The sequence below is a fragment of the Eumetopias jubatus genome, unplaced genomic scaffold (genome assembly GCF_037043125.1).
Source record: "Eumetopias jubatus isolate StellerSeaLion01/CBP00866 unplaced genomic scaffold, mEumJub1_p1.0 scaffold_10, whole genome shotgun sequence".
Classification (NCBI taxonomy): domain Eukaryota; kingdom Metazoa; phylum Chordata; class Mammalia; order Carnivora; family Otariidae; genus Eumetopias; species Eumetopias jubatus.
In genome coordinates, this window is record NW_028274816.1 from 129809186 (window position 1) to 129816782 (window position 7597).

The following is a 7597-nucleotide window of genomic DNA, read 5'->3' on the forward strand; positions in this document are numbered from 1 at the left end:
AACAAGATTCGAATGGGGACAGACATTCTACACTAAGTATGTGTGTGGGACAGGCACGGGGCACATTCCTTGCGATTTCACACTTACGTTGGAAAAGTCTACCATGTTCCGGGAAGATGTTAGTAGAAACACGGTTTCTCTGTAGTGGTGTTTCTTCAGAATGAATAGTACTCCCTTTGTTTAGGATTCAACACATACGTTTTGTGACTATGAATTCCTCGCCAACCGAGATGGGAGCTCGAAGTCGCGTTTGAGATAGACTTGATTCGCACACATTCGTGTATCCCTTTTTTCTGAATAACTCGCATACTTTGGAAGACGCTTCTATCTTCGTGACCCATGAATGGTGCTCGTTGAGAAAACCCTCCGTAAGAAGTGGTTCCGCGAGTAAAGTAGATCACGCTTCCCCTCTGCTTTCTTTCACACTTTGCCTCAAGCCGCTTCGTTCCTTAGCAGAGGAGACGGCAGTCGAAGGACCGCATCTCCACAGCGTTGTTTTGAGGAACTAAGGGTATAGCACGTTCCTTACGATTCCTCCGATTTCCAGACACACACCTCTATAGGGGACAACTTGTGACTTGGTTGTAACATTCGACCCACATTTTTCTTCACAATTCAGCCTACGGCATTCTCCTTGCACTTTCACGCGAAGAACTGAAAACACCTCTAGCTTCCTGAAACAAGATCTGAGTAGGGAGAAACTTTCGACACAACTTCTTTCTCAAGCAGTGGTACATGACACAGTATTGGAGCCTTCACTGCGTACGTTGGAAATTGCTTCCATCTTCGTCCCTGTAGGTGGGAGTGGAAAGACTATTTCCCTGCAGCTTTGTTTCTTGAGAGGTGAGTATAAGAGCCTTCCCTTAGAGAACAACCCATATATCTCCAAGGGCCTTTATCTTCAAGAACCAAGATGTTCGCATGAAAGCCTGTTTGACGTGGCCTTGTTTCTCAGAGTTCAGTGTAAGGCTACTAGGCCTGAGGCGAGCCCACGTCCATTTGAAGACCCATCCACCAGCAGGTCACAGGACTTAAAAGAGAGAAACCCTCCGCACAACGTGTTCCTCGCTGTACAGGATCGCGCGTTCCATCTCTTTCCTTGCACACAAAGTTTAACAAGCTGATTCCAACCTTACGAAAAGAGATGGTAGTCGAAGGACGGCAACACCATAGATTTGTTCTTACAGTTAAACAAACATATGCCATCTTCCTTAGGCTTGCTCACATCCTCCATTTCCATACATCGTTCTTCATGTCACGACTGTAGGCACATTCTACACGCAGAGTTAAGTCTAGGCCATTTCCCTTATGCCTTCACACCCACGACGGAAAACACTTTCATCTCATGAAACCATAGGACATCTGAGGGAAGCCTACTTCAGAAGAGGTTTCTCCAGCACCGTCACAGGGCCCATTCAAGATGCCTTCACCGTTTCATGCTAAAGTGCTTCTCATCCTTACGTGTATGGCTTTCCTGATGGATTTCCTTCTCACAATGAAAACCTTGACACGTTCCTTCTGCTCTATCTCCTACTCTTGAAAACACTTCTCACAGAAGAAGATTCGAATGGCGACAGACATTCTACACTAAGTATGTCTGTGGGACAGGCACGGGGCACATTCCTCGCGATTTCACACTTACGCTGGAAAAGTCTACCATGTTCAGGGAAGATGTTAGGAGAAACACGGTTTCTCTGTGGTGGTGTTTCCTCACAATGGATAGTACTCCTTTTGTTTAGGATTCAACACATATGTTTTGTGACTATGAATTCCTCGCCAACCGAGATGGGAGCTCGAAGTCGCGTTTGAGATAGACTTGTTTCGCACAGATTCGAGTATGCCTTTCTTCTGCATAACTCGCATACTTTGGAAGACGCTTCTATCTTCGTGACCCATGCATGGTGCTCCTTGAGAAAACCCTCCGTAAGAAGTTCTTCCGCGAGTAAGGTAGATCATGCTTCACCTCTGCTTTTTTTCACACTTTGCCTCAATCCGTTCGTTTCCTAGCAGAGGAGATGACAGTCGAAGGACCGCACCTCCACAGCGTTGTTTTGTAGAACTAAGTGTATAGCACGTTCCTTACGCTTCCTCCGATTTCCAGACACACACCTCTATAGGGGACAATATGTGACTTGGTGTCAACTTTCGACCCACATTTTTCTTCAGAATTCAGCCTATGGCATTTTCCTTGCGCTTTCACGCGAAGAACTGAAAACACTTGTAGCTTCCTGAAACAAGATCTGAGTAGGGAGAAACTTTCGACACAACTTCTTTCTCAAGCAGTGGTACATGACACAGTATTTGTGCCTTCACTGCGAACGTTGGAAATTGCTTCCATCTTCGTCCCTGTAGGCGGTAGTGAAAAGATTATTTCCCTGCAGTTTTGTTTCTTGAGAGGTGAGTATAAGAACCTTTTCTCAGAGAGCAAAACATATATCTCCAAGGGCTTCCAACTTCAAGGACCAAGATGTTCGCATGAAAGCGTGTTTGAAGTGGCCTTGTATCTCAAAGTTCAGTGTAAGACTACTAGGCCTGAGGCAAGCCCACGTCCATTTGAAGACCCATCCACCTGCATTACACAGGACTTAAAGGAGAGAAACCCTCCGCACAACGTGTTCCTCGCTGTACAGGTTCGCGCGTTCCATCTCTTTCCTTGCACACAACGTTTACCAAGCTGCTACCAACCTTACGAAAAGAGATGGTAGTCGAAGGACGGCATAACTATAGATTCTTCTTAGAGTTAAACAAACGTATGCCATCTTCCTTAGGCTTGCTCACATCATCCATTTCCATACATCATTCTTCATGTCACGACTGTAGGCACATTCGACACGGAGAGTTATGTCTAGGTCATATCCCTTACGCCTTCACACCCACTACGGAAAACACTTTCATCTCACTGAAACCAAAGGACAGTTGAGGGAAGCCTAATTCAGAAGAGGTTTCTCCAGCACCGTCACAGGGCCCACTGAAGATGCCTTCACCGTTTCATTCTAAAGTGCTTCTCATCCTTACGTGTATGGCTTTCCTGATGGATTTCCTTCTCACAATGAAAACCTTGACACGATCCATCTGCTCTCTCTCCTACTCTTGAAAACACTTCTCACAGAACAAAATTCGAATGGGGACAGACATTCTACACTAAGTATATCTGTGGGACAGGCATGGGGCACATTCGTTGCGATTTCATACTTACGTTGGAAAATTCTACCATGTTCAGGGAAGATGTTAGTAGAAACACGGTTTCTCTGCAGGGGTGTTTCTTCAGACTGAATAGCACTCCCTTTGTTTAGGATTCAACACATACGTTTTGTGACTATGAATTCCTCGTGAACCCAGATGGGAGTTCGAAGTCGCGTTTGAGATAGACTTGGTTCGCACAGTTTCGTGTATGCCTTTCCTCTACATAACTCGCATACTTTGGAAGTCGCTTCTATCTTCGTGACCCATGCATGGTGTTCCTTGAGAAAAGCCCTCCGGAAGACGTTGTTCCGCGAGTACGGTAGATCACGCTTCCCCTCTGCTTTCTTTCACACTTTGCCTCAATCCGTTCGTTTCTTAGCAGAGGAGATCGCAGTCGAAGGACCGCACCTCCACAGCGTTGTTTTGTAGAACTAAGGGTATAGCACGTTCCTTACGCTTCCTCCGATTCCAGACACACACCTCTATAAGGGACAACTTGTGACATGGTGGTAAAATTCGACCCACATTTTTCTTCACAAATCAGCCTATGGCATTTTCCTTATGCTTTCAGGCGAAGAAATGAAAACGATTCTAGTTTCCTGAAAGAAGATCTGAGTAAGGAGAAACTTTCGACACAACTTCTTTCTCAAGCAGTGGTACATGACACAGTATTTGTGCCTTCACTGCGAACGTTAGAAATTGCTTCCATCTTCGTCCCTGTAGGTGGTAGTGGAAAGACAATTTCCTGCAGTTTTGCTTCTTGAGAGGTGAGTATAAGAACCTTCCCTTAGATAACAACACATATATCTCCAAAGGCCTTTATCTTCAAGAACCAAGATGGTCGAACCAAAGCCTGTTTGACGTGGCCTTGTTTGTCAGAGTTCAGTGTAAGACTACTAGGCCTGAGGCGAGCCCACGTCCATTTGACGACCCATCCACCTGCAGGACACAGGACTTAAAAGAGAGAAACCCTCCGCACAACGTGTTACTCGCTGTACAGGATCGCGCGTTCCATCTCTTTCAATGCACACAACGTTTAACAAGCTGATTCCAACCTTACGAAAGGAGATGGTAGTCGAAGGACGGCAACACCATAGATTTCTTCTTACAGTTAAACAATCGCATGCTATCTTCCTTAGGCTTGGTCACATCATCCATTTCCATACATCGTTCTTCATTTCACGACTGTAGGCACATTCGACACGGAGAGTTAAGTCTAGGCCATGTCACTTACGCCGTCACACCCACTACGGAAAACACTTTCATCTCACTGAAACCATAGGAAAGCTGAGGGAAGCCTACTTCACAAGAGGTTTCTCCAGCACCGTCACAGGGCCCGTTCAAGATGCCTTCACCGTTTCATGCTAAAGTGCTTCTCATCCTTACGCGAATGGCTTTCCTGATGGATTTCCTTCTCACAATGAAAACCTTGACACGTTCCATCTGCTCTCTCTCCTACTTTTGAAAACACTTCTCACAGAACAAGATTCGAATGGGGACAGACATTCTACACTAAGTATGTCTGTGGGACAGGCACTGGGCACATTCCTTGCGATTTCCCAATTACGTTGGAAAAGTCTACCATGTTAAGGGAAGATGTTAGTAGAAACACGGTTTCTCTCTAGTGGTGCTTCCTCAGACTGAGTAGTACTCCCTTCGTTTAGGATTCCACACATCCATTTTGTGACTATGAATTCCTCGCGAACCCAGATGGGCGCTCAAAGTCACGTTGGAGATAGACTTGGATCGCACAGATTGGTGTATGCCTTTCCTCTGCATATCTCGCATACTTTGGAAGACGCTTCTGTCTTTGTAACCCATGAATGATGTTCGTTGAGACAAGCCCTCCGTAAGAATTTGTACCGCGAGTAAGGTAGATCACGCTTCCCCTCTGCTTTCTTTCGCACTTTGCCTCAAGCCGCTTCGTTTCTTAGCAGAGGAGATGGCAGTCGAAGGACCGCACCTCCACAGCATTGTTTTGTAGAACTAAGGGTATAGCACGTTCCTTACGCTTCCTCCGATTTCCAGACACACACCTCTATAGGGGACAACTTGTGACTTGGTGGTAACATTCGACCCACATTTTTCTTCACAATTCAGCTTATGGCATTCTCCTTGCGCTTTCACGGGAAGAACTGAAAACACCTCTAGCTTCCTGAAACAAGATCTGAGTAGGGAGAAACTTTCGACAGACATTTTTCTCAAGCAGTTGTACATGACACAGTATTTGTGCCTTCACTGCGAACGTTGGAAATATCTTCCATCTTCGTCCCTATAGGTGGTAGTGGAAAGACCATTTCCCTGCAGCTTTGTTTCTTGAGAGGTGAGTATAAGAACATTCCCTTAGAGAACAACACATATATTTCCAAGGGCCTTTATCTTCAGGAACCAGGATGTTCGCACGAAAGCCTGTTTGACGTGGCCTTGCTTCTCAGAGTTCAGTGTAAGGCTACTAGGCCTGAGGCGAGCCCACGTCCATTTGTAGACCCATCCACCTGCAGGACACAGGACTTAAAAGAGAGAAACCCTCCGCACAACGTGTTCCTCGCTGTACAGGATCGCGCGTTCCATCTCTTTCCTTGCACACAACGTTTAACTAGCTGATTCCAACCTTACGAAAGGAGATGGTAGTCGAATGATGGCAACACCATAGATTTCTTCTTACAGTTAAACAAACGTATGCCATCTTCCTTAGGCTTGCTCACATCCTCCATTTCCATACATCGTTCTTCATGTCACGACTGTAGGCACATTCTACACGCAGAGTTAAGTCTAGGCCATGTCCCTTACGCCTTCACACCCACTACGGAAAACACTTTCATCTCACTGAAACCATAGGACAGCTGAGGGAAGCCTCCTTCAGAATAGTTTTCTCCAGCACCGTCACAGGGCCCTTTCAACATGCCTTCACCGTTTCATGCTAAAGTGTTTCTTATACTTACGTGTATGGCTTTCCTGATGGATTTCCTTCTCACAATGAAAACCTTGACATGTTCCTTCTGCTCTATCTCCTACTCTTGAAAACACTTCTCACAGAACAAGATTCGAATGGGGACAGATATTCTACACTAAGTGTATCTGTGGGACAGGCACGGGGCACATTCCTTGCGATTTCACACTTACGCGGGAAAAGTCTACCATGTTCAGGGAAGATGTTAGGAGAAACACGGTTTCTCTGTAGTGGTGTTTCCTGAGAATGAATTGTACTCCCTTTGTTTAGGATTCAACACATATGTTTTGTGACCATGAATTACTCCCCAACCCAGATCGGAGCTCGAAGTCGCGTTTGAGATAGACTTGTTTCGCACAGATTCGTGTATGCCTTTCCTTTGCATAACTCGCATACTTTGGAAGACTCTTCTATCTTCGTGACCCATGAATGGTGCTCGTTGAGAAAACCCTCCGTAAGAAGTTGTTCCGCGGGTAATATAGATCATGCTTCCCCTCTGCTTTCTTTCACACTTTGCCTCAGTCCGTTCGTTTCCTAGCAGAGGAGATGGCAGTCGAAGGACCGCACCTCCACAGCGTTGTTTTGTAGAACTAAGTGTATAGCACGTTCCTTACGCTTCCTCCGATTTTCAGACACACACCTCTATAGGGGACAACTTGTGACTTGGTGGTAACATTCGACCCACATTTTTCTTCACAATTCAGCCTATGGCATTTTCCTTACGCTTTCAGGCAAAGAACTGAAAACGCTTCTAGCTTCCTGAAACAAGATCTGAGTAGGGAGAAACTTTCGACACACCTTCTTTCTCAAGCTGTGGTACATGACACAGTGTTTGTGCCTTCACTGCGAATGTTGGAATTTGCTTCCATCTTCTTCCCTGCAGGTGGTAGTGGAAAGACTATTTCCCTGCAGTTTTGTTTCTTGAGAGGTGAGTATAAGAACCTTCCCTTAGAGAACAACACATATATCTCCAAGGGCTTCTATCTTCAAGAACCATGATGTTCGCACGAAAGCCTGTTTGACGTGGACTTGTTTCTCAGAGTTCAGTGTAAGGCTACTAGGCCTGAGGCGAGCCCACGTCCATTCGTAGACCCATCCACCTGCATGACACAGGACTTAAAAGAGAGAAACCCTCCGCACAACGTGTTCCTCGCTGTACAGGATCGCGCGTTCCATCTCTTTCCTCGCACACAACGTTTAACTAGCTGATTCCAACCTTACGAAAGGAGATGGCAGTGGAAGGACGGCAACACCATAGATTTCTTCTTACAGTTAAACAAACGCATGCCATCTTCCTTACGCTTGCTCACATCCTCCATTTCCATACATCGTTCTTCATTTCACGACTGTAGGTACATTCGATACGGAGAGTTAAGTCTAGGCCATGTCACTTATGCCTTCACACCGACTACGGAAAACACTTTCATCTCACTGAAACCATAGGACAGCTGAGGGAAACCTACT